This window comes from Schistocerca serialis, chromosome 2, assembly GCF_023864345.2.
Source record: "Schistocerca serialis cubense isolate TAMUIC-IGC-003099 chromosome 2, iqSchSeri2.2, whole genome shotgun sequence".
Taxonomy (NCBI): domain Eukaryota; kingdom Metazoa; phylum Arthropoda; class Insecta; order Orthoptera; family Acrididae; genus Schistocerca; species Schistocerca serialis.
The window spans coordinates 711,788,141-711,800,320 of record NC_064639.1 but is presented as its reverse complement, the minus strand read 5'-3'; the positions used below and the strand labels follow the sequence as shown (position 1 = coordinate 711,800,320).

Below are 12,180 nucleotides of genomic sequence, written 5' to 3'. Positions count from 1 at the left end.
GAGGCGGCGCAGGCGCGACAGCCCGCGGAATGCGGCGCCGGGCAGCGCGCGCAGGCCGTGCCAGCCGTCCAGCCGCAGCGTCTCCAGCCGGCGCAGCGCCTCCGCGGTCAGCGTGGCGGCGGGCAGCGCCTCGGCAGGCGACGACAGCGCCAGCCCCAGCAGCGGCCGGCCGCCGCCCACGGCCGCCGCCGCCGCGTCGGCCAGTAGCTGGCCGCTGCACAGGTAGCCCCAGCAGCGCACGGAGCCGCCGCCCTGCACGCCGCTCAGGCGCGCGTCCTCAGCGCTGCAAGAGCAGTTGGGCCCGCGGTTGCTCTCCTCTCCCATCGCGCACACCGCCAGCAGCGCCAGCAGCAGCGCGGCGACTAGCCGCCGCCTGGCTACCATCGCCCCGCATTCTTCCCCTGCGCAAAGAAAAAAATAATATATATATAAAAAAAAACACCGACATGGCTACGATGGTGATGATTAGGTGTAGCGACCCTTTTTTCTATCCCGACTTCCGCATCTTGCATGAAAGTAGGAATGTTAATTTATCTATATATTGACTGGTATTGAGGGGTTTTGTTTTATCCTGGCTAGTTCTTAAATTAACCCCAGTGAGTCACTACACGTATTGTCTTCCCACTTTTGAAGGAAAAAATCATAAGTAAATTAATACTAGTGTTTTCAATAGAGCCGGCGGGAGTGGCCGAGCGGTTCTAGGCGCTACAGTCTGGAACCGCGCGACCGCTATGGTCGCAGGTTCGAATGCTGCCTCGGGCATGGATGTTTGTGATTTCCTTAGGTTACTTAGGTTTAAGTAGTTCCAACTTCTAGGGGACTGATGCCCTCAGCAGTTCGTGCGGTTAAAGGCGCTGCAGTCTGGAACCGCGAGACCGCTACGGTCGCAGGTTCGAATCCTGCCTCTGGCATGGATGTTTGTGATGTCCTTAGGTTAGTTAGGTTTAACTAGTTCTAAGTTCTAGGGGACTAATGACCTCAGCAGCTGAGTCCCATAGGGCTCAGAGCCATTTGAACCATTTTTTCAATAGATTCCCGTTCACTTGTTTCAGTTACTAGTCTGCAGTTTATTCTTGGTGAAAATCACGTAACCTAATTATTTATGAACCTAAATCGAAGTAAAGTTCAAGACGAGTAGTCAGTTTCAAATTAACACGTTATTTTTTTTAACAATAATTATTAATAAATCAGTTCATTCACACCATCGCATTCAAAGGGGTTCTTTCAATAAGTATCTAATCTGGAATCCCGTCAGTATCAGAGATACTGAACAATGTTCTGTCACTTTCGATAAAAAGATTGTTCCCGTTTAATATCCATAAACTGTCACGAACTATGATTACTAGTCGCGTGAAGTAAAGCTTTTCCATTATCACAATACAAAGTCCGAATCTGTCCAAAAATCGTTAATTCCGTAAAATATTTAAATCTTCACACGAAGTGACGTTAGTCAGAGAGATTATTGATCACCTCCCCGTTCCTCTAACATGACAAAAGTTCTAATTCTGATCTGAAATTAATGCTTCCCAAAAAACAATCTCGTCGCGATTTATTATTGCACCCTGGTTTAATAAAGCTCCTATTGTTGCTTCCCAAAGCTGTACCTCCTAATTGACTTCGAACGGACTAGAGGATAGAGACTGGAGTATCATAATTGCATTGTATGTCTATTTATACTTTAGTAAACGCTATCTTTGGTGTTCAAGATCTACGTTGTGTGACTATAATATTGATTTTCTCATATATAAGAATAACTAATAATTTAACCATTTCTATCGGTTTTCCCCCTTCCCATGCTTCCAAAATTTATGATTAAAATTCTTTTCTTTTTCCATTATTTTTTTACTATAGTTTCCCTCTATTTGTCTCTTATTTCTATTTCGTAAATTACTACTTGTGGAGCGGCTTGTTTTTTTTTTCCTTTATTGATTTTCAATTCCCCCCGAAGGGGGCGGGCTGGCAGCAGCTTAGTACGCTGCTCTACAGCCTACAGACTTTTATTTCAAAAACGGAAGAAGAAAAGAAACAAGAAAAACAGGCGATAAAACGGTGACGTAAAGTGTAAAATGGCGGAAAAATGCGGAAAGTTAAAACAGAAAGCAAAAGGGGTTGGCAATGTTAATAAAAGACACAGGAATCAGACAAGTAACATAGTACACACACAATTAAAAAACACGGCGACAGTCTGGTTTCTGTTTGCAAGAGATAAAAAGCACACCCAGCGACAGTATGATGGCCGTTCGCAGCACTTCCCAAAAGACACAACACGGAACACTGCACTGTAAAACACTGCACGAAAAGGGCGGCACAAAGATGACACACCTGAGCCAAAGGCAGATGGGGGGGGGGACCTGGAGGAGGGGGAAGAACAAGGAGGGAGGAAGGAAAAAAACGAAAAGGGGTGGTAACCAAGGAGGGAGGGACTAATAAAGGGGGTGAGGGGCAGGGCAGACGCGAGAGGGAATGAAGGGAGGCAGAGGAGGGAAATGCAAAAGGATGTGGGGGCGAGAAGGGGACAGAGAGAGGGGAGGTGGGGAAGAAAGAGGATGGAAGGGGGGAAGAGGGAGCCTGGGAAAAGGACAGAGGAAAGGAGGGGGAGAAAGGATAAAGGTTGATAGGAGGGATAAATGGAGGGGGAGTTGATGGAAGCCACCTTGGGAAAGGAGATGGAGGGTAGGGGGGACACAACAGTGAAGACGTGGCAGAGGGCAGGGATGGGAGTGGAGAGGAGCAACCAGGGGGTGAGGAGGATCAAGGCGGCGGGAGGTGTAGAGGATGCGGATATGTTCGAGGAGAGTGGCTTGGGATATTTTCTGAATTTATATTTCGAGGGCATGGGAGCTAATTTGGGAGCTATTTTGGTTTATTAACATCGATTAACATGGATTGGGGGGAAGAAATGAAAGAGGAAGCCGCCTTGTTGAATTTTGCACAGAGCATAACTTAATCATAGCTAACACTTGGTTCAAGAATCATGAAAGAAGGTTGTATACCTGGAAGAATCCTGGAGATACTGAAAGGTATCAGATAGATTATATAATGGTAAGACAGAGATTTAGGAACCAGGTTTTAAATTGTAAGACATTTCCAGGGGCAGATGTGGATTCTGACCACAATCTATTAGTTATGAACTGCAGATTGAAACTGAAGAAACTGCAAAAAGGTGGGAATTTAAGGAGATGGGACCTGGATAAACTGAAAGAACCAGAGGTTGTAGAGAGTTTCAGGGAGAGCATAAGGGAACAATTGACAGGAATGGGGGAAAGAAATACAGTAGAAGAAGAATGGGTAGCTCTGAGGGATGAAGTAGTGAAGGCAGCAGAGGATCAAGTAGGTAAAAAGACGAGGGCTAATAGAAATCCTTGGGTAACAGAAGAGATATTGAATTTAATTGATGAAAGGAGAAAATGTAAAAATGCAGTAAATGAAGCAGGCAAAAAGGAATACAAACGTCTCAAAAATGAGATCGACAGGAAGTGCAAAATGGCTAAGCAGGGATGGCTAGAGGACAAATGTAAGGATGTAGAGGCTTGTCTCACTATGGGTAAGATAGATACTGCCTACAGGAAAATTAAAGAGACTTTTGGAGACAAGAGAACCACTTGTACGAATATCAAGAGCTCAGATGGCAACCCAGTTCTAAGCAAAGAAGGGAAGGCAGAAAGGCGGAAGGAGTATATAGAGGGTTTATACAAGGGCGATGTACTTGAGGACAATATTATGGAAATGGAAGAGGATGTAGATGAAGATGAAATGGGAGATAAGATACTGCGTGAAGAGTTTGACAGAGCACTGAAAGACCTGAGTCGAAACAAGGCCCCGGGAGTAGACAACATTCCATTAGAACTACTGATGGCCTTGGGAGAGCCAGTCATGAGAAAACTCTACCATATGGTGAGCAAGATGTATGAGACAGACGAAATACCCTCAGACTTCAAGAACAATATAATAATTCCAATCCCAAAGAAAGCAGGTGTTGACAGATGTGAAAATTACCGAACTATCAGTTTAATAAGTCACAGCTGCAAAATACTAACGCGAATTCTTTACAGACGAATGGAAAAACTGGTAGAAGCGGACCTCGGGGAAGATCAGTTTGGATTCCGTAGAAATGTTGGAACACGTGAGGCAATACTAACCTTACGACTTATCTTAGAAGAAAGATTAAGAAAAGGCAAACCTACGTTTCTAGCATTTGTAGACTTAGAGAAAGCTTTTGACAACGTTAACTGGAATACTCTCTTTCAAATTCTGAAGGTGGCAGGGGTAAAATACAGGGAGCGAAAGGCTATTTACAATTTGTACAGAAACCAGATGGCAGTTTTAAGAGTAGAGGGTCATGAAAGGGAAGCAGTGGTTGGGAAAGGATTGAGACAGGGTTGTAGCCTCTCCCCGATGTTATTCAATCTGTATATTGAGCAAGCAGTAAAGGAAACAAAAGAAAAATTCGGAGCAGGTATTAAAATTCATGGAGAAGGAGTAAAAACTTTGAGGTTCACTGATGACATTGTAATTCTGTCAGAGACAGCAAAGGACTTGGAAGAGCAGTTGAACGGAATGGACACTGTCTTGAAAGGAGGATATAAGATGAACATCAACAAAAGCAAAACGAGGATAATGGAATGTAGTCAAATTAAATCGGGTGATGCTGAGGGGATTAGATTAGGAAATGAGACACTTGAAGTAGTAAGGGAGTTTTGCTATTTAGGGAGTAAAATAACTGATGATGGTCGAAGTAGAGAGGATATAAAATGTAGACTGGCAATGGCAAGGAAATCGTTTCTGAAGAAGAGAAATTTGTTAACATCGAGTATAGATTTAAGTGTCAGGAAGTCGTTTCGGAAAGTATTTGTATGGAGTGTAGCCATGTATGGAAGTGAAACATGGACGATAACCAGTTTGGACAAGAAGAGAATAGCAGCTTTCGAAATGTGGTGCTACAGAAGAATGCTGAAGATAAGGTGGGTAGATCACGTAACTAATGAGGAGGTATTGAATAGAATTGGGGAGAAGAAAAGTTTGTGGCACAACTTGACTAGAAGAAGGGATCGGTTGGTAGGACATGTTTTGAGGCATCAAGGGATCACAAATTTAGCATTGGAGGGCAGCGTGGAGGGTAAAAATCGTAGAGGGAGACCAAGAGATCAATACACTAAGCAGATTCAGAAGGATGTAGGTTGCAGTAGGTACTGGGAGATGAAGAAGCTTGCACAGGATAGAGTAGCATGGAGAGCTGCATCAAACCAGTCTCAGGACTGAAGACCACAACAACAACAACAACATCGAGAGGCGTTGTAAGTGTTACATACGGTTCCAGCGTGATAAGCTGTTAGTTTTTCTGCGATTTGCTTTCAGTATGTAGTAAGACACAGTTTTATTTCGGTTAAAATAATTCGGCATTTGTTGTGGAACGTCGTGTAATATTCCCCCTTCAGCCTTATAGTTTTATGAAGTTCAGATAGGTGGCGGTGTTATAAGTAGTCCTCAAAATGCCATCTGTAACGGAGCTGTTTTCCAAGCAGAGCTTTCATTGACTTTCTTTTGGCGGGAAACCAGGTTATCGTAGCTGTCTGCAGAGACTTGGCAGTGAACAAAAACACCGTGAGTCGTTGGGCAGGCGTCTCGCATCAGCGGAAGGTCACGCAAACCTGTCAGATCTCCCGTGTGCAGACCTCCCGCACACAGCTGTGACTCGTGCAATGCTGGAACGTGCGGACACACTTATTCGACGTTATAGACAGATCACAATCAACAACCTCGCTGCATAACTGGAGGTCTCTGTTGGTACTGCTGACACACTAGTCCACTATTTCGGGTACTCAAAGGTTTGCGCTCGCTGGGTTCTTCGCTGTCCGACAGAAAACCAGGAAGAGCAAGCCTAACAGAAAACCATAAAGAGCATCGAAGGTTCATCTATTTGGTCCAATGAAGGATGTACTCCGCCGGAAGCAGTACGTGGATGATGTGCAGCTTATTGATGCAATAAGTCGTTGGCTTCGAGGTCGACCAGTAGTGGTACCACGCGGGCATACAGTCCCTCACAATAAAGTAGCGGACGGGCGTCGCATTCAACGGAGATTATGTTCAAAAATAGTTCGTAGCCAAAAGCGTGGACAAGATCATGACGTACTGGAACCCTGAATACAACGAAGCTACTTTCAGAAAAAAAATCTTACATTACTTTTTGAACGCCCCTCGTAAATTTACATTTGCATCCTGTAAGCCACTTTACAGTCCGTGACGGAAGCTACTACTACTAATACTACTGACGCGCGCACTTTCTTTTGCTGCAACCAAGCAACGGCCCGCTCAGGGTCCCTCAGTCTCCTGAGCCGACTTAACGCCGTCCAATCTGTTACTGAACAAACGGTGTTTAGTTATAACGTGGCTAGTTAAGGAAATCCTAGTTTTAACTGTTAGTGGTTAAACAGTGTTCTCATGCTGAAGGCCAAATAAATAATAATAAAAAGGAGTAGCTCTGTCTCAGCTGTTGTTCACCAACAACACTGGGCTAGCAATCCGAGAGCTCCTGGGGGTTATGTGGGACATCGACGCAGCTGTCAGAAATGAGTAGCACTTTGAGAGAAAGTCTGTATTGTCAATCTGTCAGTTACATGCCAGAGAAATACGACACGCGAATCTCGTGAAAGATGACCTTGTTACTATGACTGCTATTTGGAGTTATCGGCTGTGCCGTGGGTTTCTTATGCCGTGTGATTTAGGGTTCAATTAACCCCACTGTTGTTGAGAGGCGTTTGCTGTTAGTTATATTGATAAACGTACCTTTACTTCACGCTTGTTTGTTTCTGTTACCTTTGTGCTGTCTTGGTAATTTATGAATATGAGGATCAGTCCCTGTCACGTGTACTCAGCATAAAGGCAAGATCAGTTTCTTGTCTTAGTTGAAGCCGTGTGAGCGTTATGGTTCAAATTTTATTTATAAACACTTTTGGTGGGATTTGAAGCCACGTACACTGCTGATCGTCTCTGTTCGTGTTACAAATACTGCTGTTTTCTGGTGCGAGCCCACTTTCAATGCTAAGAGTATTATTTACGCTGGCTTGGGCACGCAGGCTTACGTATATCACCTTTAAAACATTATTTTTGTTACAGCCAACGGAGCGTATTTTTTAAAATTTTAGTTAAACACCTTTTTTGTTTTCCATTTGTTTTACAAATTTCTTCAAAAGTGGAACATCGTTCTGAGCTGATAAGTAAATGTCTATTGTTGTTAGTTTTATTGCTATGAAATATCTGCTAATGCATGTTTTTCTCTCTATCTGTTCATATGTGCTTGTTTAATCTGTTGGAGCCGGCCAGTGTGGCCGTGCGGTTAAAGGCGCTTCAGTCTAGAACCGCGTGACCGCTACGGTCGCAGGTTCGAATCCTGCCTCGGGCATGGATGTGTGTGATGTCCTTAGGTTAGTTAGGTTTAATTAGTTCTAAGTTCTAGGCGACTGATGACCTCAGAAGTTAAGTCGCATAGTGCTCAGAGCCATTTGAACCATTTAATCTGTTGGAACACAGGTGATGAAGACGTTACTCAGTAGTTTGTTTTCCCAAGTTGAATTGTTCGATTCCTAATTCTAAAATTGTATTGTCCTTTTGATTAGATATATTTACTGAAGATGTGATAAGAAGTACATAAATATTTGCAATACCACTTTGTTTCAGACGAAATTTGAAAGCTGGTACCCTACCGCTGCCAGTCGCTGCCAGTTCCTCGCTAGCCACAGCATTTTAACCGCTATAATTAGCCCCCATCTGTTATTTGTGAATGGTGCCCGCGAAGAACTGTCGTTAAAATTCTGTACGGGGTATAATTTCTAAGTCTTCCGTCGTAGACTTTTCTTAATACATACATGGGAGGAAGTAATACGTTGACCAAATTTTCCTAGAATGTTACGACCTCGGAATATGAACAGTAACCTTTTCCATGATACGAAACGCCTTTCTTGTACCAACTGCCACCCAGAGATTGTTTAGCGTATTCCTACCGCCCTCACGTTTAATAAACGAACCCGTAACTAAACGTGCCGTTCTTCATTGGATCCTCTCTATCTCTGCCTTTAATCCTACTTGTTACAAGGGAACTGTTCCATCCGACATGTTGAAACCCGCCTGATTTTCTTAAATACAGAAGTAATACCCCGAAAGTAATACAATGTCAAAATTTTAGAAGCTAAGACACACTGAAAGTATTAAAAAATATTGAAATTTCCCAAATTTCTTGCTTGCCAGGTGGCTGGAGACATGTGCACAACTGCCGTAACTGTAGCAGACGGCGCGTATGCAACGCGATGGATACACATAAACAGATAATACGGCACAGCGCGATCGTAATTTGTAAAGCGAATTTGTTTCCGTCGATAGTATCTCTGACCCAGTTGTTCACGGTTACTATTTGCACGAATTTGCAGCTTATTAAATATCCATAATAATTATCAGTTGCCTTTGTGGTATCGCTAAGAGTATAAAATTGAGTTTATTTTCTTTGTGATCTCTTGACATATGCTTGCTAAGGTTCCAGAGTTCCACAGTAATGTGGAATACAATCAATGTTTTCAACCTTGCAAATATAAAATATGAAGAACGTGGTATGCAATCGAAGTCACCTACTTCTCTTGAAGACCTACACGTGTGTTATTTATAGGTTAATTTCTTGTACATTCATTCGAATGACGTCCACATGTCGTTAAAAATTGTGGTAACACTAGAAGAAATAGGAAATAATGCGGATAATTTCGTGAATTTTGTTACGAAAGATGACTGTTATTCAGGTACTGAAACTGCGCGAAAAATTTCAGGATAGGCTTTGACATGTCGGATTGGATCATTCCTTTGTCGTATCGACAACAGAGTACTCAGAAATAGGTAGCAGAGTTTTGTAAGGCTCTTCTTCCTTGGATGAATCTTCCACTGAATCTCAGCCTAGCATCTGCCTCCCTTAAAATTAATTGTATGTGGCCATTATACTTTAGAATGCCCCGGACGGTTACTGACAGATATTTCACGGTTGCTACTGTTTCCAGTGTTTTTCACGAGCAGCGTAATCGAAAAGTAATGGATGTCTTCTCCACCGATTCACGTGCAATATATTACGTTTATTTACGTCGACGCTATGCTATGCAGATGTTCCTGCATTTCTCTACAGTCTTCAGGCGTTGCAGAATTCCTATACACAACAGCATTGTCTGCAAAAAGCTCATGTGGCTCCAGCATTATCAACTAGTGAACAATAATGGGCCTGCCGCACTTACATGAAGTAGAGACGACTGTAGTTAAAATAGATTAAAGCAACAGTAACCTCTCAAACCAAACAGGTACAACAGACGAAGACTACAAACAGGACTTAAATTACGACATTGACCTCAAGAAGTTTACCAAATGCAGTAACAGAAAACACATATATAAGCAACACAGGTAATTGTCCGTAAATATTTTATAAAATAGCAGTAGAATTATATTGGATTACGTTACATGTCGTTGTTTAGGTCTTCAGTCTGAAAACAGGAATGAAGCACCTCTCCATTCGAACCTATCTTCTGCAAGTCTCATCAATCTTTAACTACTGCAACCTACAGCCATCGGAAGCTGCTTACTGTAGCCAAGCCGTAGTCTCCCTCCTCAATTCTTACCTCCCCCTCCCCTCCCCACCCCCCCCCCCCCCGAACACTTAATTCGATTACGAAATTAACGACTCTCTGATGCCTTAGAATGTGCCCTATCAATCGATTCCTTCTTTTAGTCAAGCAGTGTCACAACTTTTTTCCAAGTCGACTTAATTCCACCTAATTAGTTATTCTATCTATCCATTTAATAATTATGGAAACATTATAGAGTGGGTGAACTGTAGTGTTGCTTTTCCGCGTCATTATCTGCTGGACGCTAAAATATCTGATAAAATGATAAAGGACTAAACAAACCACAAGGAAATCATAGATGAAAGGGTTATTATACAAGCGAGATATTCAGACACTTTTAGCCTAGGCGTCTGTCTGAACGCATTTAAATAATGAGTGATGGTCGCCAGTTAAAAGTGAGTCTCTGTCAACATGACTCTGACGACCACACTTCGTATTGCCCCCCCCCCCCCTCCCCCTTCCCCTCTCCCATTCACACACACACCGTCCTCCAGAGTAACACGCGTGAGTCATGTCAGGGTCTAGCCCGCATGTTCCAATTTCATATTGAACGTGAGTACTTCGTCAACAGTCAGAGTTCACTATTCAATAAGTCAGTTACATAATCGTTGGAACTTGGCACCTGTAAACACATAGTAAGCCAACCAAATCGTTTACATAGGGTAGGTGGTCGAGTGTCTTCCACTTGAATTGGCGTAACTGTCAGTCACTTCGCCGTTACAAATCTTTCCACAGTCTAAGTAACGCCAATATCACTTGCTACCACGGATATAAAATAGTGGCCAAATGCAACTGACAAAATAGAAGAATTGGTATTATCGAAGCTGTAGCTTGACAGATCCCGTTTTTTAGTTCGCACAGATGTAAAGAAAACTGCGATACTCGTCTTCAGTTTCGACCAATGTCGTATTGAAATCGTGACAATGGACACAACACACGTTATATGATTGACGATATTCTGAAACATAAACAACCCAGTCGGTTCTGATTACCAGAATTTACTAAACTGGAAAAAATATTTCGAATTACAACTATTATGTGCAATCACATATAAATACCAGAAACATTTCTGGTAAAGAAAACTATTCAAGTATCGTATAAACATGTTTTACGGCTGTAACAAGCATCACGCACGCAGTACAATCAAATCAAATATTTATCGGAAATAAGTCGTAGCTAGTATCGAAAAATACACTTTACATTAATAGCTCGAGTGGAGGCTGCAATACATAGTTTAGTGTATATGTACTTGTGTGTATCAAGAGTGACTCGAAACGCTTAACACCCAAGGAGGTTTATCGGAAGCAACACGAAACGAACAACGTAAGAAAGCCGTACTGCTGTAGTGCGGCTCACAATACACACACGCTAGTACTGAAAAATACTCTTTAGCTGTCTTAAGTGGAGAATGCAATACGCAGTTACAAATATCTACTGTATGTACACACAAAGACAAAAAAATGGACGCTCCACAAAGAAATTACCCGAATGGGACGGAAATCGGTAGATGTGATGTACAAATGAATACAATTTTCATAAAAACTCAGACTCATGCAAGAGAAAGAGCTTCACAAACTGAGCAAATCAGTAACGGATTGGTCCACCTCTGGCCCTTACGCAAGCAGTTATTCGTCTTGACACTGACTGACAAAGATGTCTCCTGAGGGATATCGTGCCAGATTCTGTACAACTGGGGGGTCAGATCGTCAGTATCCCAATAAGGTTGGAGGGCCCTGCCCGTAATGCTCCAAAAGTTCTCAATTAGGGACAGATCCGGCAACCTAGGTGGCCAAGGCAGGCCCAGCATGGCTTGTCACGAAAGGACGCTGTGGATGACAACCGAAGGATCCCGCTATGAAATGAAATGGCACCCCAGACCATCACTAATGTTTTTCGGGCCAAATGGAAGGTGACAGGTTGGCATCCCACCGCTGGTCTCTCCAGACACGTCTTCGGCCTAGAATGTCATTAACTGAGTATAATTGTCTTTCGCTGATGAGTCCCATTCGAGATGAGCCCCGATGACCAGTGAAGGGGTGATTGACGACGCTCCGGACAGCGCTGGGATACCAACCTGACAGTCGCATCCCAAGCGGCCCGACAACCGAGAGTGACGGTCTGGGGGGCCATTTCTTTCCAGAGCAGTACCTCTTTGGTTGTCAGCCGCTGCACCCTTACAGCACTTCAGTAGGTCGACGATATTCTACACCCCGTTTTGCTTCCCTTCATGACAAGTTATGCTGGGCTTACATTTCAGCATGATAATGTCCGCCTGTACACGGCGAGAGTTTCTACTGCTTGTCTTCGAGCTTGCCTTAACCAGCACTGTTGCCTACTGTCTCTGCAATTGAAAATGTTTGGAGCATTGTGGACAGGGTCCTCCAACCATCTCGGGATCTTGACGATCCAACGCTCCAGGGAATTTGGCACGATACCCCTTACGACATCCAGCAGCACTATAGACCAATGCCAAGCCGAAAAACTCGTAATCTGTTTTTCTGTACATATACATCTCATCTACCGATCTCTCTCCCAT

The 12,180-nt window shown here is 43.4% G+C and overlaps 1 long non-coding RNA gene across 1 annotated transcript in view; it reads right to left on the bottom strand.

The window, feature by feature from the left end:
* Nucleotides 1-222: 222 nt before the first annotated feature.
* Nucleotides 223-12,180, bottom strand: part of LOC126455675 (uncharacterized) — a 299,825-nt gene continuing 287,867 nt past the window's right edge. The window contains exon 4 of the long non-coding RNA XR_007585351.1: nt 223-401. This is a non-coding gene — a long non-coding RNA (uncharacterized LOC126455675). The remainder of the gene's footprint in view (nt 402-12,180) is intronic.